Below are 22,529 nucleotides of genomic sequence, written 5' to 3' on the forward strand. Positions count from 1 at the left end.
GGAATCCCCTTTCAGGTAGTTGAAAGCAGCTATCAAATCCCCCCTCATTCTTCTCTTCTGCAGACTAAACAATCCCAGTTCCCTCAGCCTCTCCTAATAAGTCATGTGTTCCAGACCCTTAATCATTTTTGTTACCCTTCGCTGGACTCTCTCCAATTTATCCACATCCTTCTTGTAGTGTGGGGCCCAAAACTGGACACAGTACTCCAGATGAGGCCTCACCAATGTCGAATAGAGGGGAACGATCACGTCCCTCGATCTGCTCGCTATGCCCCTATTTATACATAGAATCATAGAATATCAGGGTTGGAAGGGACCCGAGAAGGTCATCTAGTCCAACCCCCTGCTCAAAGCAGGACCAATTCCCAGTTAAATCATCCCAGCCAGGGCTTTGTCAAGCCTGACCTTAAAAACCTCTAAGGAAGGAGATTCTACCACCTCCCTAGGTAACGCATTCCAGTGTTTCACCACCCTCTTAGTGAAAAAGGTTTTCCTAATATCCAATCTAAACCTCCCCCACTGCAACTTGAGACCATTACTCCTCGTTCTGTCATCTGCTACCATTGAGAACAGTCTAGAGCCATCCTCTTTGGAACCCCCTTTCAGGTAGTTGAAAGCAGCTATCAAATCCCCCCTCATTCTTCTCTTCTGCAGGCTAAACAATCCCAGCTCCCTCAGCCTCTCCTCATAACTCATGTGTTCCAGTCCCCTAATCATTTTTGTTGCCCTTCGCTGGACTCTCTCCAATTTATCCACATCCTTCTTGAAGTGTGGGGCCCAAAACTGGACACAGTACTCCAGATGAGGCCTCACCAATGTCGAATAGAGGGGAACGATCACGTCCCTCGATCTGCTCGCTATGCCCCTACTTATACATCCCAAAATGCCATTGGCCTTCTTGGCAACAAGGGCACACTGCTGACTCATATCCAGCTTCTCATCCACTGTCACCCCTAGGTCCTTTTCTGCAGAACTGCTGCCTAGCCATTCGGTCCCTAGTCTGTAGCTGTGCATTGGGTTCTTCCATCCTAAGTGCAGGACCCTGCACTTATCCTTATTGAACCTCATCATATTTCTTTTGGCCCAATCCTCCAATTTGTCTAGGTCCCTCTGTATCCTATCCCTGCCCTCCAGCGTATCTACCACTCCTCCCAGTTTAGTATCATCCACAAATTTGCTGAGAGTGCAATCCACACCATCCTCCAGATCATTTATGAGGATATTGAACAAAACCGGCCCCAGGACTGACCCCTGGGGCACTCCACTTGACACCGGCTGCCAACTAGACATGGAGCCATTGATCACTACCCGTGGAGCCCGACAATCTAGCCAACTTTCTACCCACCTTATAGTGCATTCATCCAGCCCATACTTCTTTAACTTGCTGACAAGAATACTGTGGGAGACCGTGTCAAAAGCTTTGCTAAAGTCAAGAAACAATACATCCACTGCTTTCCCTTCATCCACAGAACCAGTAATCTCAGTATAGAAGGCGATTAGATTAGTCAGGCTTGACCTTCCCTTGGTGAATCCATGCTGACTGTTCCCGATCACTTTCCTTTCATGTAAGTGCTTCAGGATTGATTCTTTGAGGACCTGCTCCATGATTTTTCCGGGGACTGAGGTGAGGCTGACTGGTCTGTAGTTCCCAGGATCCTCCTTCTTCCCTTTTTTAAAGATTGGCACTACATTAGCCTTTTTCCAGTCATCTGGGACTTCCCCCATTCGCCACAAGTTTTCAAAGATAATGGCCAATGGCTCTGCAATCGCAGCCGCCAATTCCTTTAGCACTCTCGGATGCAACTCGTCCAGCCCCATGGACTTGTGCACGTCCAGCTTTTCTAAGTAGTCCCTAACCACCTCTTTCTCCACAGAGGGCTGGCCATCTACTCCCCATGTTGTGATGCCCAGCGCAGCAGTCTGGGAGCTGACCTTGTTAGTGAAGGTCACATGTGGTACCAGAAGTGGGAATCTTGCTGTGCCCTTGCTCCCACAGAACCATAGCACAGATATGCAAGGTTTAAGATGCAGGAAGCACTCCAGTTGCTAGCTCAAAAGCAGGCTGATGCCTTAGACTAGCAAGCAGTGGCACAGGAGCAGCAACCACAGATGAGACTTTGACACTACAGTTGTTACAGACACGGCAATGGCAAAACAAGCTGCAAGTGGCAACAGCAGGAAGCCTAGGCCATGGCTCAACAATACAGCCAGCGGATGTTGGACATAACAGCCACCCAGCAACAGCAGCTAGACATACTGATTTGGTCACCCACCTAGATGACTCCACCCCCTATATCCCCACCTGGAGCTAGGGTGGACCAGACAAGTTGGCCCAGAAGCCCTGTGTTGTCCATGACGGGACCAGATGATAACCCAGCAGCTTTTCTGGAGACCTTCAAATGTCTTGCCACCTATGCCTGCTGGGACCCCAAGACGTGGACCATCTGCTTAGCACCTCTTTTGGCCGGAGAACCACAAGCTGCTAACAGGGCCCAGAGGCTGCCTTTGACTATCCAATGGTGAAGGTGGTGATATCTGATCAGCTGCAATTAAGTGAAGAGATTTAGCATCGCTGTTTCAAAGGGCAACTATTTGGCCTCAAGCTCTGGCTCAGAGTCTCAAGGATGTTGGCTGGAAGTGGATGAGGCCTGAGGCCAGGATGAGCAGGTAGAATGTCTTTGAGCAGTTCCTCTGGCCTCTCCCCACTCCTTTGTGTGAATGGGTATAGACACCAAACAGAGGCTCTGGAAGAAGCAGTGAGGTTAGTCGAAAACTATTTTGAGGCTGATGTTCCACCAACCCAGCCTGGGAGGACAGAGCTTGCTTCTTCTAAGTCAATGAGGGCTAACCAAAGGGAGAATGGCTGTTTTGAGGCCACAGGATGGAGACCAGCCTCACCTCTGACAGATAAGTCCTAATGCTGAAGGCTGGTCTTAGCTTACTCCCCACCCCATTCTCTGAAGGCCAGAACTTGGGGGCCATGCCATGCTGAAGCCCTGAGTATCCCACCATTTGAAGGTTCACTAGGGAGGGTGATTTGTTTTAAATGGGGCCAAGAAGGGTATATCAAAAAAAGATTGCCCAACCATGGAGTGTAATTATGGAGCCAGCTAGGCCTTCCCTGGCCTTGACCAAACACCAGGCAGCCTGAAATTAACCATTATAGGTGCACATCAACAACCTAGAGGCACAAGCTTGGTAGATTCAGCTTATGAGCAGACCCTAGTGAGAGAAGAACTGCTGGGGAGGCTGAGGTCTATTCAGAAGGCACAGTGTCACTGACATGCCTCCAGAAGGACATAAGGGATTACCCCTGTATTAGTATGTCTAATGGCAGGTGGACAAACAAGCCATCCCATGGTAGGTCTACCACTTAAACTGGCATACCCAGTTCTGTTGGGATGAGACTGGCCCCACTTTCAGACACTGCTACAAACCATGTTGAGGAGCTGAACACAGATGACTAAAGCAGCTGAACATTCCCTTCAAGGATGAAGACCACTTTCTATCCCAGACAAAGGCACATTAGACAAGACATGTGCCACTGGACATGAGGGGTGGGATTTACATAAATGAAACTGAAGTTGTTGCCTAGGTGAATCAGAGAACTCCACTGGAATAGGCACACCTAGTGATTTGAACCCTGAACAAGACCCAGTAGATGTGGGGACACTGTTGGGATCATCCAACTTGCGGGTTGAACAGCAAAGGGAGGATTTTTTCTGGAGCGTTTATGAAGAAGGCACATCTCTCAGAGATGAGGAAGTGGTGAGGCTTATTTTGAGCTATGAGGAGACCTGCTCTATCGCCAGGTGCGAGGTACCCTTGAGGGGGGAACAATATACACATCTCCTTGTACCCCACATATTCAGACAGCAAATACTCAAGCTAGGCCATGAGGTACCGATGGCAGGCCACCTGGGTTGGAAGAAAACCCTTGGCTGTCTGATACCCTTCTTCTTTTGGCCAGGAATTCACAAAGAAGTGAAAGATTATTGTGCTTCCTACCCTGATTGCCAGTGGGTAGCCCCAAAAGGAGTTCAAAAAGCCCCACTGGTTCCCCTTCCACTAGTGGAAGTTATATTTGAGCAGATAGGAGTAGCCCTTATAGGATCCACAGATAAGAGCTCTGCCAGCTACCTGTACATACTGGTTGTCATTGACTATGCAATCCACTACCCTGGAGTGGTTCCCCTATAAACCACTATGGCCCCAGTGATAGCACCGGAATTGTTAAAAATATTTGCAAGGGTAGCACTACACGAGGAGATCCTGATGGACCACAGTGCAAAATTCACCTCCAGGCTGATGAAGGAGTTGTGGAGTTTACTACAAATCAAGAACTTGCATACCTCCTTATATCATCCACAGACAGACAGCTTGGTTCCCTGAAGAGATTGCTGAAATGATTCATGAAGACTGACCTCTGGCACTGGGAGGCACTCCTTCCCTGATTCTATTCGCAATATGAGAAGCCACACAAACCTTGGCAGGCTTCTCAAGTTTCAAACTCCTGTATGAATGGCAACCAAGGGGAATACTCAACCCAATTGAGGAGGACTGGGAAGAGCAAGCCAATACAATGCCCAGCATGGTGCAGTGTGTTCTACAGCTAGGGGACTGCCTGGAGTCTCTGTGAGAATTCACAAAACAAAACCTACAAAGGTTCCAAGCAGCCCAGGAGTGGAACTACAATAAGGGGACCAGACTAAAAGAGTTTGGACCGGGCGACTGCATTTTAATATTATTACCCACTACAGGGTCAAATGGCAGGGCCCATACAAGTTTATCCACTGGGTCAGTCCAGTGAATTATGAAGTCCATCAGTCAGACCAGAAAAAAGGAAAAACAGAACTATTATGTCAACATGTTAAAACCTTGGACAGCAAAAGAAGGACTCCTAATAGCACCATACCCCTATGAACCAGACTTAGGATCACAGATAGGATTGTGAGTTGTTGATTCAAAAGTACAACTGAGGGAACACTCGACCCGCCAGGCAAAAGAGATGGGCCAACTTCCTGATCCATAAGTTCAAGGATGTCCTCTTGGAAGTGCCAGGCCAAATTGCCACCACATCAAACTGATATTCCACCACATCAAAACTGAGCCAGGGAAGGTAGTGAGAGAGGCCATATGGCCCATATTGAAGAAGATGAAAGCGATAGTCAAAGAGGAGTTAGAAGATGTGGAAGCTAGTGGTCATTCTAGAGTCTCAAAGTGCAAGGCGTAGACCAATAGTCCTGGTTCCCAAGTCCGATAGCTCAGTCAGGTTTTACATAGGTTTGTGCAAGGTCAACGAAATCTCAAGGTTTGATGCCTACCCAGTGCTTTGAGTAGATGACCTCCTTGAGTGTCTGGGACAAGTGCAGTATATAACAACCTTAGATCTGACCAATGGGTACTGGCAGATGCCCCCCTAACAAGAGCATCTTGGGAAAAGGTCGCTTTCTCTGCACGGTGGGGACTCTTTGAGTTCGGAGCCATGCGCTTCGGTTTACAGGGTGCAATGGCCACCTTTCAATACCTAATGGGAAAGATCCTGTGGCTGCTTATTTAGATGACATGGTGATTTTCAGTCAGGACTGGGAGATGCATGTACAGAAGGTGATTGTTGTTCTACATTCCTTAAAGGCTGCTGGGTTAACAGCAAGCCCTGCCAAGTTTGCGATCAGAGAGAAAGGAGACATGATACCGAGGGGACCTGCTGCGGGGCTGTCAAGGTTCCTTCCCCACTCTGAACTCTAGGGTACAGATGTGGGAACCTGCATGAAAAACCCCCTCAGCTTATTTTTACTAGCTTAGGTTAAAACTTCCCCAAGGTACAAACTATTTTACCTTTTGCCCCTGGACTTTATTGCTGCCACCACCAAGCAGCTAACAAATATATAACAGGGAAAGAGCCCACTTGGAAATGTCTTTCCCCCCAAAATCCTCCCCAAACCCTACACCCCCTTTCCTGGAGAAGGCTTGATAAAAATCCTCACCAATTTGCATAGGTGAACACAGACCCAAACCCTTGGATCTTAAGAACAATGAAAAAGCAATCAGGTTCTTAAAAGAAGAATTTTAATTGAAGGAAAAAGTAAAAGAATCCCCTCTGTAAAATCAGGATGGTAAATACCTTACAGGGTAATCAGATTCAAAACATAGAGAATCCCTCTAGGCAAAACCTTAAGTTACAAAAAGACACAAAAACAGGAATATACATTCCATTCAGCACAACTCATTTTATCAGCCATTTAAACAAAACAGAATCTAACACATATCTAACTAGATTGTTTATTAGCCCTTTACAGGGGTTCTGTCCTGCATTCCTGCTCCGGTCCTGGCAAAAACAGCACACAGACAGTCAGAGAACCTTTGTTTCTCCCCCCTCCAGTTTTGAATGTATCTTGTCTCCTCATTGGTCATTTTGGTCAGGTGCCAGCGAGGTTATCCTAGCTTCTTAACCCTTTACAGGTGAAAGGGTTTTTCCTCTGGCCAGGAGGGCTTCCCTTTATATTTATGACAGGGGCTGAATAATCAAACCCCTAGTTGACAAAGTACAAGGTTTGAGGGACAGTCTGACCCCTGACACCAAAAAATAAGTCTGGTCCTTTTTGGGTCTAGTCTACTATTACAGAAAATTTGAGGCTATGTTCGTAATGCTGGTGGCACCCTGGAAAGTTAAATGGACTTCCAAAAGCCAGGACGCCTTCCAAAGGATTAAAGAGTATCTGTGTGGCCAACCAGTACTATGAACCCCTCACTTTGAGAGGCCCTTCACACTCCAGACAGATGCCTGTGAAGTCACCATAGACACAGTACAATCCCAAGAACATGACAGTGAAGAACATGTGGTATTATACTTAAGCTGTAAATGACTCCCCCTTCAGAAAACATATGTAATAATTGAAAAGGAGTGCCTTGTGGTGAACTGCTCTACCAGGACAATAAGCTATTATCTACTAGGCAACCACATTATTGTTGGTGACCGACTGTGCTCCACTAAAATAGCTGAAGAAATGCATGGACAATGAAGTGGTACATCAGTCTACAACTGTACTCCTTCTCAGTAGAACACTGTCCCAGCCCCCCCAAAAATGCAGATTTCTTATACAGAAAAGGGGGATTACTGCTTCTGCAGAGAATGTTCCCACTTCTGTCCAAAGGCTGGGAGGTCTGTCATGGGGTGTATATATCCCATGCTCACCCAGCAACTAATGGGTAAATGTAAGTACTGCCAGTCAATGCTGATTGGCGGTCTCACAGCAGCAGGGAGGGTAAAAGAGCTGGGAAGCAGAGGGGTGGGCAGATGTTAGAGAAGGAAACAGGCTGGAGAAGGGAACTCCTGCCGGCAAGCTGCCGAAAAGCCACTCAGTATTAAGTGTGTGTGTGTGTGTTTAAAACAATGAAACAGTTTTTGTCAAAGATAAAACTTCAAGTTCAGCAGTATTTACATTACTACTGACCCATTAAAAAATGTCTTCCTTGGCCCTTCGCCCATGCTGCTGCTTTAGAAAGTTATCCTGAAAAATGAAACCTTTCACAATATGAGGACATAAATAATCAAGATAACTAGGTCATTTTCAAGCCTTGCCAAAACTGGTACATAAGCAGACAACCATTGTCTTTGAAATGTGGTCCACACATCCAGCCTCTGTTAGAGCATTGAAATACTCTTCATATAAAAATGTCCGTACATTGCCTTAAGCTGAAATGCATGTAAATACACGCTTAACTTTAAGCATATAGTTGTCTAACTTCAGTGGTGTAGATATTTCCCCTGAAGCTCAGACATTTGGGGTTTTCTTTTCTATTGGAGCACCAAAAAATCCAAATAAAATAGAATTCTCTGTGCCTTCAACCAGCAAATAAGTGAGACATTAGAGAGATGAAGGAAGACAAGGAGCACTTAAAAATGCTTAAGAAAATGTGAAAACATATTGGATAAATAGAAGCTTGCATGACCTAATTAAAATGTTTTATTTTTCCGTATTACTTGTGCATCACTTACTAAGAAAAAGAGTAATTATTTTTTTAAAATGCAATGTCAGGTTATATGATTTTCTGTATAAATAAAAAACATTTTGAGGAGGAACATGATTTATAAATATTTTCTCATACTAGGAATAACTTTACATAACTGATAAACTGCTTAAGTTCAATTAGTTCTGCAATTTCCTTGCCCTACTGAAATGAACCAATTTTACTTCATATAGCCTCAGTAAAATAATTATCAAAGTAGATTAGAAATTTATGCTCACTTGGGTGGAATTCATTCCTGTGCAAAGATTCAACACAAGGTCTGTGCACCACTTGAATTTCACTTCAGTCTAGATTAAAAATCTTTAATGAGACTTAAATGGTACATAGAACTTGTGCCAGCTCTCTGCACAGGGTGAATTTCACCTTTTGACTTTGAGAACTAAAAGTCAAGTTGAAAGGTCCTGTTCTTGACAGTTGTGCTTTGTGAGTAGCTAATATCTAGTGCTTGACTTTGAACACTGTAACTACTATATAATGTGTGATACCATATATCTGGATCCTGACAACTGCACCTTGGTGATTTCTAAATCCAAGGGAGAGAGGAGGGATGAATGGTAATTGATCTGAAAATATAACAAATGGCTTACTTGAGAAGGCTGGATATTGAAGATGTCACAATGTGGGCATAGACTGCCATTCTTACCACTACATTAAACACAAACATATCAACTATCAATCATGCTCATATTATTACTTCAAGTTTAGACATCTGGAACAATATATAACATAAATTGTCTCTCTAGTGTCTTTTCCCCCTGAAAATAATGTCTATAAATTCTCAGAGCATAAATTACTTCCATCTACTTAAAAAAAACCCTTTACACATTGTAAATGTGGTCAACAAACCTACAGTCCCAAAATCTGGAGAGATTATGTTAAATATACAACTAATTTAATCTGATCAACTATATAAACAATTGATGCAGTTCACTGATGCTTTATTAATCTTTTAGTACTGGTATTCTGAGTGAGATGGGCAAAAGTTGAGCAGTGATCCAAGAAACCTGTTACAATTGTACATTAATTATTATTATAGTTTGAATTTTTTGGAACACTATGCCAATGGCAAATTAAAGCCAAAATTCTGTATTTGGGACAGTTCATTATTAAAAATGCATTCTAATATTTTGGATCCAGATTTCCTCCTCTGTTTGTCGTCATCTTACTTTGGAGATAATTTTTAATCTACATACTGCCAATTTATTAAATTAAATTCCAAGAAAAACCTTAGACTTGATAAATAATTTTCTCACCAGTTGCAGTTTTATGTTTTACTACGTATTGTTAAATTTTGTCAAGTGTCCTGTAAAAGGGTAGTTTTCCTGTTTTTTGTCTGATGTCCAGAATCTCTGTTCCCACTAGTCATTATATTATTGATTGCAAGTGTTGTGTTTTTAAGACTTATTTATTTCATTTAAAAAAAAAAAATTAAACATGTGCCCATCATGGTTGTCTCTGGGGCCAGGTATAAATTTAGGCCCTGATCCTGGCACTGATTCACTGCTCCATTCACTTCTGTGGGCCTTCATGTGGCCATCCATAAAGGACTGGTTGTAGGATTGGGGCATTACAGACGATGACAGGAAGTTGTTGCCTTCCTTAACCTTTGCCAGTTGCCAAGTTATGTTAATACACATCCTTTAAATCTGTAGAGAGCCATGTTCCCAAGTATCTGATTTTCTTCACTGTCTTTCAAAAAGAATAATTTCTGGGAAGGGAGCCTCATTGGAGCCAGGGTATTAAACATAGTCATGATTCAATAACTAAAATGTAGGCTCCTTGAAAAATAGATTATAGGGTACTTAAGTGTGGGTCTGAACAAGATCCTGCCCTGACCCCCCCTCAGTTTCTTGTCATCACCCATCGACTGGAGCAGGAGCTCTGTGTGATGGTTGTTTCACAACCTCGCATTCATTCTCTTAGCCTAGCTCCTTGTACATAGATAATAGCTACTTTAGTTAGCTAGTGTTAGTTTTAAAAAAAGTTATATAGTGCTCTCCGGTGATGCCTTCACTGGGGTTCCAGCATTGCCCTTTGTGTGGAGTAGCAATTCCCAACAGTGCCCCCCACATGTGGTGCTTACTCTATCTTGATGAAGCCATTCTTAAAAGCACTGTTTGATTTGTAGATTGTTCAAGAAGAGGACTCAGGTGGCAGGGGACCATTGCCACAAGCAGCACCTGCTTGAATAGGCCACGTGGCCTGACCTGGTACCGTGACCTGACCTGTTACCAAGGCCTTCCCCAAGCCACAGATCGTGCTCAGGCTCAGAAAGTGCTGCTGCCTCTCATTCTGGAGCAGGGGCCTCTTCAGAGAGGCACAGGAGCCAGTCTCCATTGTTGGCACCAAAGAAGAGGTCTCACAAGCCAAATTGTGAGTGCTCCAGGTCCCCGCGTGGCTGTTCTGCCTCCCCTAAGAAGAATGCTGACTGGCATGGGACTGGTTTGGGCATGTGGGATGGTGAGGGTACCTCTGACGCTCCCTTGGTACAGGGTAGAGAGGGCAGAAATCCCATACCGTTGACTCCAGTTTGGGCATCTGTTGAGTCTAGTATCAACTGGAGCAATGCCGGTACTGATAAGGTCTGTGACATCAGTATATCAGGCTGCAGTGGACCTAATCTGCCTTTTGGTTACATCTTGACCGCTGATCCAAGACTTTGCATGGCTGGCATCTGCAGTGGCCCCCAGTTGGAGCACACCACCAAAATTTCAGGCCCTTCCACACCACAACAGGAAGCACCCTTCCTGGTAGTTGACATGGACACAGCACTGGAGCGAGTACAGGGGATCTTTGGTACCAGGCCCTTCCTTGGCATTGGCACAATTGATGCTGCAGATGCTTTCATGGCAGTTGTCACCACCCTCAATGTAAAGGCATTCAGGTGCTCTGGTGCCACTTTCTGCACCGGGACTGATCCTGCCTGTGGCACCAACATATTGAGCACCAGTGGCTCTGACTACATGTGGAATGCTGATTCCAACCTTGTTGTGGGCCACAGGGGAGTTGGATCGTCTGCTGGCCCCATCTAGGGTTGCCCTCTCCCCCCGCATGTCTCCGAGGTCACGGCCTCCTCTTTTTCAGAGTTGGGATCCTTCTTCTCCTGCTCCACTTCTCCAGAGGAGGTCCAAAGACCACTGGCAAACCACTATGGCTACCAAGGTAAGCACGTTCCCTGAGGCCGAGACAGAGGCCCCTGGCCTGGCACCTTCTTGCCACTAATGCCTTACTCATACCAGTGGCCCCCTTGGGCTCAATGGGAAACTCCTCGCTCCCTTACTCATCATCCAAGTCAAAGGCAAGATCATCTGCTCATGGAGCACTGGCAGCTGTGGATTGGCTGCAAGCCCTGGCACTCACGGTTCTCCTTCCTGTGAAGTTGCGGGAGTTTCCTTGTCTGGAGATGCTACTGCAGGAACAGGACTCATCTATGTTTCAGCCAACAGCCTTAGCCAACAGCCTTGTCCTAGTCCCCGGATGATGCAGTGCTGTCTGAGTCATCCTCCCTTTCCATCCCAGAGGACTTCAATGTGTACCAGGATCCTTTATGTTGGGTGGACACATCCCTCAGTTTTCAAGCAGAGTTTCTCCAGGAGAATACCCATAAACTTGTGAACGTTTTCCAGATCTCTGTCCCAGGGAGAATGGCCCTCCCAATTAATGAACCTTGAACCTGCAAGAGCTTTTTGGAGTATGCTGGCCTCAGTAATGCCAGTGGCCAAACACTTGGGGAAGCACTATTTTGTGCTTGTATAGGTATACAAGGGGTTCTATTCCCATCTGGTCCTGAACCCGCTGGTGGTCACAGAAGTGAATGACAGAACCCAGCAGATCAGGTTCAAGTCCACCCCCAGCAACAGAGAATCTAAACATTTGGACCTTTTGGGCAGAAAAATATACACCTCTTAATCACTACAGATGAGGATTGTGACCCAGCAAACTTTGCTGTCCAAATAGGACTTTCTCAATTGGTTGGCTATGGCCAAATTTGAGGAGCAGTTGCCCTAGGCCTATCAAGATGAGTTTCAGGTATTTGTCACCAAGGGCTGCTTGGTGGCCAAGACGACTTTGCTATATGCCTTTGATGTTGAGGACACCTTGGCCAGTGTGGTGGCCTTGACAATTACTATGAAGGGGGCTTCCTGGCTCCAAAACTCAGGGATCGTGCTGGTTGTCCAGCAAGTGATTGAGGACTTGCCTTTTGATGGCTGAATGTTATTTTCAGACAAGACTGATAAAACCTTGCATTCCTTTAAGGATTTGAGGGCTAACTTAAGGTCTTGGTGGACATATACTCTGCCCACGTGGATGTACCACTACGGGGTGCAGCAACAACAGCTGTACAGGCCACAGCATCCTTTTGTGCAACCCTTTCCCTTGAGACAATAACACTTCCCCTGGAAGAGGGACAGGTCTCACAAGAGGAAGCATTTGAGCTCGAGGCCCAGACCATCTGTTTGCCCTCCTTTGGCACCTGCTAAGTATCCATTTTGATTTGTTGGTCCAGAGCACTTTTCCAGTTGTTCTTCTTCCTCATTGTCCCCTTCCACTGCAGCTGGCAGTTGATTTGTCTGTATGCCTTCCCTCCTATCCCAGTCGTTCCCCAGATCATCACCAAACTCAAGATGGATTGAGCCAGGCTCATCCTGATCACCCCAGCATGGCCGAGACAGTGCTGTTTCTGGGACCTCCTTGTTCTGTTGGTTCAGCCTTCCGTGCCAGTTCTCCTTCTCAGCCTCCTCACACAGGACTGCAACCACACCCTGCATCTGGTGATCAGCTCCCTGTACCTGTACGGGGAGATTCTGGCAAACCAGTAAAGTGCTTGAAACCACTATGGCTTATTGCTAAAAGCAGCCAAGTCAGCAGGCCATAAAGTGACCATGTAGCAGCCTCAGTGTCACCAAGGCAGGGGGGAAGCGGTTTTGGGTGCCACAGAAATGGCAGCTTGACCCCACATCCTTCGTGACAAGAATTGTGTTGAAGTTGCTGATACATGCATCTTAGAAGAGCAGGATGTGCCCTCAGGAATGTGTCTGACAGGGTCTCAAGACTGCAAACTCTGGGAAAAACCCACACCTGGTTAATCAATAATCAGAAGGAAGCCTCTTGCTTGACCATTGGAACTGCTTGCTTAACAAGTTTTCTTTAAGGGACATGTCATTCTATTACTAATGTATAAATAAGGGGGGAAAGTTTGAGGTAGTTGGACTCTTCTGGACTCTCCCTTTGGATACATCTTGCAGTCCCCAGCGGCAAACGGGCTGCCACTGTGCCACTCGAGAGCCACACTCAGCTTCGGTAATTATCGAGGATTGGGGGTGGTTTACTAACCTGTTGTGGATGTGTGTAAGTGCTTGAGACTAAGTAAAGTTTAGCTTTAAGTGAAAGCACTCTTGTGTTGTCCTGTTTGTGCCAGCCATCTATCGGTCTCCCCTAATTTATTTTCTGACACCACCTTGCACCAAGAGTTACCAAGAGCTTTGGGTTGAAAGCACACACCTTGTGGGGTGGCTGCTCCATGGCTAAATAAGGAGGAAGAGCGTTGCTTGGAGGCTGTCCAACAGGTCCTATTCAAGAGCAGGAAATCTTCTTGGCAAAGTGGAAGAGGTTTTTGGTGCGGTCATTGGCCCCTGGGGCTGGCCCCTGGACTTCCATCCAGGACACCTTGAAGTACCTGCTACAACTTCAGGAACTGAGCTTGGTGCTTAGTTTGCTGAAAGTGCACTTGGCAGCAATATTGACATTTCATCCCTGTATCCAAGGGAAACTGTTTTTTTCCAGTGCCATGCTGCTGAAATCTCTGAAAGGACTTCTCTGCCTGCATTCTCTGGTCTGAGAGCTGATCCTTCTGTGGAAACTGAACACGGTTTTAGCAGCTGTTATGGGGCCTCCATTCAACACCTTGCTTCCTGTCTGCTACCCTTCCTGTCTCATAAAATTGCATTCTGGACACACCTGAAGTTCATTTCCAAAGTAGGCTCTGAACCAGGCGATGTATTAGCCTCTATTTTCCCCCAAGCCACATTCTTCCCCAGAGGAGCAACACCTCCATCTGTTAGATACTGTCTAGCCTTTTATCTGAACAGGGGTAAATGGTTTTATGCTTCACCTCACCTGTTCATATCATATGTGGACCCCATGAAGGGACAAGCAGTTTCTGCACAGACCATCTCTAGATGGATAACATCTTGTATCAAGACTACATATGAGATAGTGTCAGTTATGCCTCCTCAGCAGATACGGTCTCATTTGATGAAAGCACAGGCAATGTCAGTAGACTTCCTCAATATTCCCATATTGGACATTTGTATGCTGGCCACATGGTTGTTTATACATACATTTATGGGCCATTATGCAATTGCTGCTTCTTTCAGAGCAGATGCTAATCTCGAAAGATTGGTCCTGCAATCCTTATTCATGTAGACTCTGAGCTCTGCTTCTGGTGGGGGTATTGCTTGTGAGTCACCTATTTGGAATACACATCTGCATCTACTTGAAGAAGAAGAAATGGTTACTTATTGTAACTGTGGTTCTTCTAAATGTGATGCAGATGTGTATTCCACAGCCCATCCTTTGTCCCCTCTGCATTGGAGTCTTCCCCTGGCCATTCAGTGCGAAGGAACTGAAGAGAACGGGGCGACACTGCCTTCTATAGCCAGGGGAGGGGCTACAGGAATGAGGAGTGAGTGCCGCCCCTCTGTGGGTACTGCTAGGCAAGAGTCTCCAACTTTGGCATGCGGGGTGTGCCCACACCTATTTGGAATACATATCTGCATCACATCTAGAAGAACCACAGTTATGGTAAATAAGCGTTTCTTTTTCTAGAGTTACGGGCCCTCTGCTGAAAAGGTCCTGCCCCAGACATTCAGACATAGGAACTTTAGTGTAAACTTATCTGATGAACTTATCTGCCTTGACAGTACAAAGGATGAGAAGCATGTTCCCAGACAGCCAGTAGCTAAATCATATCATGACCCAAACATATGAATCTCTTGTGGACATGGTAAATATATTACTGCTTTACTAAAACTCTTTTGATGCCATCTCTCACAATTAATTTATAGCAATAAATGAAGCAAGATATCAGATGGTCAGGCAGATTTTTTTTTTTTAAATTAACAGTACCCTGTAACACATGGACATAAACAAAATCAATGACAAATTAAATTCTGCATTACTACCCTCCTGGTGTAACCCATGCTAACACAATGTGGCTTATTGTCCCCTTCTAGTGGCTAGCTCATGTATGGACACTTATGAGACTGCTACTGAATCTAAGCTAAATGACCTGCTTTGTTAGCTGAAGCTGTATAGACACATTTTGTACCAAGGCCCAGAGATTAGTCCTTGTATACCACCTGACCAGGAGTGCCATTTCATGTATTACAAGTGGTGGCTCATACAGTGACTCGAACAATTGTAGGTCTCTGAAGCTTGGGAGGAATTTCTGTGTTGAGATGGAGTGTGTAGCGACACTAACACAGCGTGTCTCTTTGTTCTCTCTAGTAGCTAGACCAAGTATGGAGATTTGAGTCTGCTACTGGTCCTGAGCTAATGGACTTGGTCCGTTAGCTCAAGTAGAGGCCTATACTGTTACATTCAGAAGTCCTGAATGTAATCCCTGCATTTGATGCAGCAATCATTACACTGGATCTATAATCCTCACCACCCCGTCAGCCCTCTGAGAACAGTCAGAAATCCACCAAAATGGCTGTTCTTGTCAGTCTCTTGTGACTTTTCCCTGACTAGGTTAAACTCTGCCCACAAACTTCCAAGAAAACCGATTTGAGGGATCATGAACCTTTCAAGGTTTACAGTGGCATTAAAGGAGAAAGAAGGAAAATGATATTAGTGTGTTGAATATTCAACCAAGCAAGACTCTTCACATTGGCTTCCAATGCACCCTTCAAACTCTAAATGAAGTTGGTGGGAATTGTAATATTTTAAAAATGTATATCGCAGATAAAAAGGTATACAATACATTGTGTCCTGTATGATGAGTAACTACTGTACTTTTCTATAGGTTTCAGACTAGCAGCCGTGTTAGTCTGTGTCCACAAAAAGAAAAGGAGGACTTGTGGCCCCTTAGAGACTAACAAATTTATTTGAGCATAAGCTTTCGTGAGCTACAGCTCACTTAATCGGATTTTCAGTGGAAAATACAGTGGGGAGATTTATATACTCAGAGAACATGAAACAATGGGTGTTACCATACACACTGTAAGGAGAGTGATCAGGTAAGGTGAGCTATTACCAGCAGGAGAGCGGGGGGGGGCGGGGGGGAAGGGGTCTTTTGTAGTGATAATCAAGGTGGGCCATTTCCAGCAGTTGACAAGAACGTCTGAGAAACAGCGGGAATAAACATGGGGAAATAGTCTTACTTTGTGTAAAAAGAAAAGGAGTACTTGTGGCACCTTGATGGACTACAAGCCGTCAAGAACACTATCCCCGATAATGTCACAGCTAACCTGGTGGCTGAACTTTGTGACTTTGTCCTTACCCATAACTATTTCACATTTGGGGACAATGTATACCTTCAGATCAGCGGCACTGCTATGGGTACCCGCATGGCCCCACAGTATGCCAACATTTTTATGGCTGATTTAGAACAACGCTTCCTCAGCTCTTGTCCCCTAAAGCCCCTACTCTACTTGCGCTATATTGATGACATCTTCATCATCTGGACCCATGGAAAAGAAGCCCTTGAGGAATTCCACCATGATTTCAACAATTTCCATCCCACCACCAACCTCAGCCTGGTCCAGTCCACACAAGAGATCCACTTCCTGGACACTACAGTGCTAATAAACAATGGTCACATAAACACCACCCTATACCGGAAACCTACTGACCGCTATTCCTACCTGCATGCCTCCAGCTTTCACCCTGACCACACCACACGATCCATCGTCTACAGCCAAGCTCTGCGATACAACCGCATTTGCTCCAACCCCTCAGACAGAGACAAACACCTACAAGATCTCTGTCAAGCTTTCTTACAACTACAGTACCCACCTGCAGAAGTAAAGAAACAGATTGATAGAGCCAGAAGAGTTCCCAGAAGTTACCTACTACAGGACAGGCCTAACAAAGAAAATAACAGAACGCCACTAGCTGTCACCTTCAGCCCCCAACTAAAACCCCTCCAACACATTATTAAGGATCTACAACCTATCCTAAAGGATGACCCAACACTCTCACAAATCTTGGGAGACAGGCCAGTCCTTGCCTACAGGCAGCCCCGCAACCTGAAGCAAATACTCACCAACAACCACATACCACACAACAGAACCACTAACCCAGGAACTTATCCTTGCAACAAAGCCCGTTGCCAATTGTGCCCACATATCTATTCAGGGGACACCATCACAGGGCCTAATAACATCAGCCACACTATCAGAGGCTCGTTCACCTGCACATCCACCAATGTGATATATGCCATCATGTGCCAGCAATGCCCCTCTGCCATGTACATTGGTCAAACTGGACAGTCTCTACGTAAAAGAATAAATGGACACAAATCAGATGTCAAGAATTATAACATTCATAAACCAGTCGGAGAACACTTCAATCTCTCTGGTCACGCAATCACAGACATGAAGGTCACTATCTTAAAACAAAAAAACTTCAAATCCAGACTCCAGCGAGAAACTGCTGAATTGGAATTCATTTGCAAATTGGATACTATTAATTTAGGCTTAAATAGAGACTGGGAGTGGCTAAGTCATTATGCAAGGTAGCCTGTTTCCTCTTGTTTTTTTCCTAACCCCCCCCCCCCCCCCAGATGTTCTGGTTTAACTTGGATTTAAACTTGGAGAGTGGTCAGTTTGGATGAGCTATTACCAGCAGGAGAGTGAGTTTGTGTGTGTATGGGGGTGGGGGGGATGTGAGAAAACCTGGATTTGTGCAGGAAATAGCCAGACTTGATTATCATGCACATTGTGTAAAGAGTTGTCACTTTGGATGGGCTATCACCAGCAGGAGAGTGAATTTGTGTGTGGGGGTGGAGGGTGAGAAAACCTGGATTTGTGCTGGAAATGGCCCACCTGATGATCACTTTAGATAAGCTATTACCAGCAGGACAGTGGGGTGGGAGGAGGTATTGTTTCATATTCTCTGTGTATATATAAAGTCTGCTGCAGTTTCCACGATATGCATCCGATGAAGTGAGCTGTAGCTCACGAAAGCTCATGCTCAAATAAATTGGTTAGTCTCTAAGGTGCCACAAGTACTCCTTTTCTTTTTGCGAATACAGACTAACACGGCTGTTACTCTGAAACCTTACTTTGTGTAGTGACCCATCCACTCCCAGTCTTTATTCAAGCCTAAGTTAATTGTGTCCAGTTTGCAAATTAATTCCAATTCAGCAGTCTCTCATTGGAGTCTATTTTTGCAGTTTTTTTGTTGAAGAATTGCCACTTTTAGGTCAGTAATTGAGTGACCAAAGAGTACTTTTCTATGTGAGGAGAGCAGTACTATTTTATCATTAATGCAATAGGACATAGCTATGTGGGAGTCCATGTAATTCCATTCAAACTTCTTAACAGCAGAACTGAACAAACAATAGAAAACATTTTTATGAAAATATTTGCCAAATAATCATCCATTTTGTTTAAATCTGTAATTTTAGTCAAAACTTCAAAAACTCAATTTTGACTACTTTGTAGCAAGTAAAAAAAAAAAAATCAGATTTTAGTGTTTGAAAAAGTCATCCTGTTTTTTTGGGAGGACGGGGGTCCGGTGTCAGAATTTGAAATTCTGAAGTCAAATTCTGAAAAGTTTCAATGAGCTCTGCTTAATGAATTGTTGCCCATGATTCTATATGCTCTGATTTATGCCATTATCTAGGTTTCTTTGATAACTTTGAGCTACAGTTTCCTGATGACCCTTCCGAGTCTTTCCATATTGTCAGTGCCCATTGTTTTCCTAATACAACTACTGGAGTTTTAACTAGATGGAAAGGTATGCCACTTCGGAGTATGCGAAGACTTGAAACTAAGGAGACCCCGGTTCTCTGCCCAGTCTGCCGCTGACTTGATGTGTGACTTTGTGCAGGTCACTTAACTTTCTCCATTTGGAAAATGCTGATAATGAAATCTTTGTAAAGTACTTTAAGATCTCTGGATGATAAATGCTAAAAATATTACCTAGGCTTTTGGGAATCTGATATTTCATGTCTCATGAGGGGACAGATTTAGGGAAAGGTATTGCTGGGCTGTGAAAAGAGCGGGAGATAGATCTCTTGGGCATATTAATTCATCCTGCGCAGTAAAGGGAGATGTGAAGTAACCGATCTCTCCCCAAAGAAACAATAGAGGTGAAACTGACCCATACGCCACCCATTGTCAACTTGGAATAGCTATGTCCTTTTAAGGACTGAAGTGCCACACTAGTTTTATCCCTCTCCCCTTTTCTCCTCCTAAAAACATATACCAGAGCCTCATCTATATATGCCAATATTTTGAGATAAGAGTCTGGATCATAATTATAATTAATCATAAATAATAAACCAAAGTAGGTTGAACCATCAAGTCATTTGAGATCAAAATATTAATTTTTTAATTGATTTAACATGACATCCCCTCCCCCAGTTGATTTGAAGTTGATTTGACCCTCAGGCACTTCTGCTGCAGTTTGCATTGTCGTGGAGATCTTTTAATAGACTTAGTCAATGTCCCCGGGATTCCTTTCTCTTTAACCTCAGGGTGCCAATGGGTTCAGCTTCTCCGCTAACCCACCCCACAAGGGAGCTCTGCCAAACCTGATCTCCCCGCTTCTGTTCAACCCCCATCCCCAACCACTTTTAACCTCGTATGGTTAATACGAGTGTTTCCCTATGCGAGTGTATTTGGTCTGTGCACAAGCGATCGCCATTACAGCCTCGGGCAAATTAAGCGGCTAATGAATTTTCTGTCGGCCACGGAAGTAATTAAGCTGTGTACTGTGGGGCCGATTAAGCTGCAAGTCACAGCAACCCGAGCCCAATCGCAGCGAGTCAGTCGCGCGTCTGTACTGCCGGCTTTTTGCTGCACAATGGAATCATTGACTATTTATTTACTCTGCACAAGAAGTCTGCTGTTTACTTAATTACAGGAGCTTTTCAGCTCCCAAAAAAACTAACTCTTTGAGGTCCCTCCGCCCCACCGCCCCCTGGAAACCAGCTCATTGATTGCAGCTGGAGATTGTTTCTGTAACTTTTAAGCAGCTCCTTTGGGGAGGGGGGGGAGTGTAAACAGCACTTCATGAGAGGCAACATCTGTAATACTGTAGGTCGCACCCCAGGTAGGAAGCAGAACCCTGGGGAAGATAGGAGAGCCGGGGAATTCCTCTAAAGCTTCCAGGCATAGCTGAGCTGGAAATCAAGAACGCAGGGGGAAGCTACAGTTAGGAAAGCAGGAGAATTCCTGTCATGCTTCCACGTAGGTCTCAAGTGGGAGGCAGAAAACAGAGGGAGAATGGGAAACTCCTGTCATGCTGCATAGAGACCTGAACAGGGGAGAGCAGAATGCATGGAATTCCTGCAACGCTGCTTTAAAGCAGGGCAGGGCTCGGGCTTGCTGGCTGGGCAAGTGGGACAGGCTCCTTTGCTTCTACAGTTAATTTCTGAGCTTTAGACCTATCAGAAGCGAGCTCCAGTAATGTTGCGGATCAGGTCGCGTTAGGGAGCAAGTCAGAGAGGGAGATGGGAAGGTCTGATCAAACATCTACCATTAGCTGTTCTTTTTCTTTCTTCCTTTTCAGTACTATGGTCTTTAACATCTCAGTTCACTCTTCTAACCTCTGCATCTTTGTCCCCCCCCCACCACCTGAGCAATTCGCCTCCACCCCTTACATTCTCACGGTGCTGGGACTCCACTCCTGCCTAGTGGGGGCGGGAGGGGGGGGGGGAGAGTGCCAGAACTCAGCTCCTTCCCACTTTTAGAACTGTGTATTCAAGCAGGGAGGGCAAGAGGAATCCCTCATGTGGAAGCAATAGGGGGATGTAGCCAAAGGGAACTAGATTTGTACATGTTAATACCTTCCTAAACCCCAAGACAGCTGCTCTTGAAGAATAAATGCAGACCCTGTTCCCACAGCAGGCTATAGGGAACTCAGCTTCCTTGATGGTATTTTGCACATAAGGACAGCTTGAGTTCCTTAGCTCTTCAACCCCTGATTCTGCCCTCCTTCTCCCTCCCTTTTTTAAAAAAATAATACTCAGGGTTGCTATACAATTGGCAGCGGGAGGTTCCAAACCCGACGTGTGTCATAGACTCCCTCGGGGTCGGCTTTATGGTTCTGCGGTGCCCCCAAGCCAAAATGTGGCGTCCGGCTCGCGGCCGCCTTTGGCCCCAGCTGCGAGAGCCGAGCTCTGTGCCAGGAGGTGTCTGCAGCAGAGCTTGCCCACGCCTGCGGGGGAGGGACTGGGCCGAAAGAGCAGGGTCACAAGCAGCCACCCGCCTGGCTTGTGCTTGAGGCAGGCTGGGCTGGGGGGTGTGAGCGGTGTGTGGGGCGCTTTGGGGGCCCGGCGGTGGTGGAGCGGGAAAAGGAGCTCTGTGCCTTTAAAGGGCGCTGTGCAGAGCTCCGGGCAGGAGGCGTGTCTCTTTGCCGGGCTGCAGCTGCCGCCGCCGCCGCTGCTGCTGCTTTCACTCGCGCTCCGCGCGCCGGCCGCACCTCGCCCCCCCAGCCCCCGCCAACTGCTGCGCTACTTTGAGGGCAGCATCCGTCCCGGGCTCTGCCTGCCCCGCGCACGCGGCCAGCCCCGCCGAGCACCTGTCCGCCGCGCAAGGTAAGAACTGCCCTCCGGGGCAGGACCCCGGCCGCTCGAGGGGCTCGCTGCCTCTTTGAGAGCCGTGCGTGGTTATTTGCCCTGCCCTCTTTGGAAGGGGGCAAGAAGGGGGCGGGCGGGAGAGCTGGCACCCGGGAGCTGCCGGGCTGGTGATTGCCCCGGGCGTGGTTTGTTGTAAGTGGCATTGTCGGGGTTTCTTTGAACAAATCCAGACCGGCTTGCAGCTGTCTGAGCTGGGCACCGCTGCCTACCAGATTCCTAGGGACTGTCTAGATATCAGTCATCCAGCTGGCAAACCCAGTCCCCCAGGTTAGAACAACAAAAGCAACACCAGCTTCCCCCAAAGTATCCCGGAGATATCTGTTGCTTTGGCTCTCCGGCGCTATATCGCCACGATGTGCCAGGGCAGAATCCGAGTTAGCTTCAAAAGCTTGAGGGGTGTAATCCCCCCTTGGGACCCTGCTTACTTCCTTCTCCGGGGTCACGATTTTGTCTTAAAAATGCATCAAGTCGCCTTCCTTAGAAGATTAGCCACGTGAGGAGAAAGGATGAGACGTGCTCTAACTTGGTGGACAATAGTCTGTACTTCATCTGATGTCCCCCCCCCCCCCTTCTCTCCTCCCTTCCTCCGTCCAGTCATTTACTACATTATACAACCAGCCGTCTACTCTATGATAGCCAGTCCTGTCGTTATTGATCAAAGATGAAATTCCACATTCTTTGAGAA

The 22,529-nt window shown here is 46.0% G+C and overlaps 1 protein-coding gene across 5 annotated transcripts in view; it reads left to right on the plus strand.

The window, feature by feature from the left end:
• Nucleotides 1-21,676: 21,676 nt before the first annotated feature.
• The window catches only part of GRIK2 (glutamate ionotropic receptor kainate type subunit 2), a 611,480-nt gene continuing 610,627 nt past the window's right edge, over nt 21,677-22,529 (plus strand). For all 5 annotated transcript variants that reach the window (XM_073336875.1, XM_073336874.1, XM_073336872.1 and 2 more), the window contains exon 1: nt 21,677-21,802. The gene's annotated coding sequence lies outside the window, so the exon portion shown is untranslated. The remainder of the gene's footprint in view (nt 21,803-22,529) is intronic.

This window comes from Lepidochelys kempii, chromosome 3 (genome assembly GCF_965140265.1).
Source record: "Lepidochelys kempii isolate rLepKem1 chromosome 3, rLepKem1.hap2, whole genome shotgun sequence".
NCBI classification, from domain to species: domain Eukaryota; kingdom Metazoa; phylum Chordata; order Testudines; family Cheloniidae; genus Lepidochelys; species Lepidochelys kempii.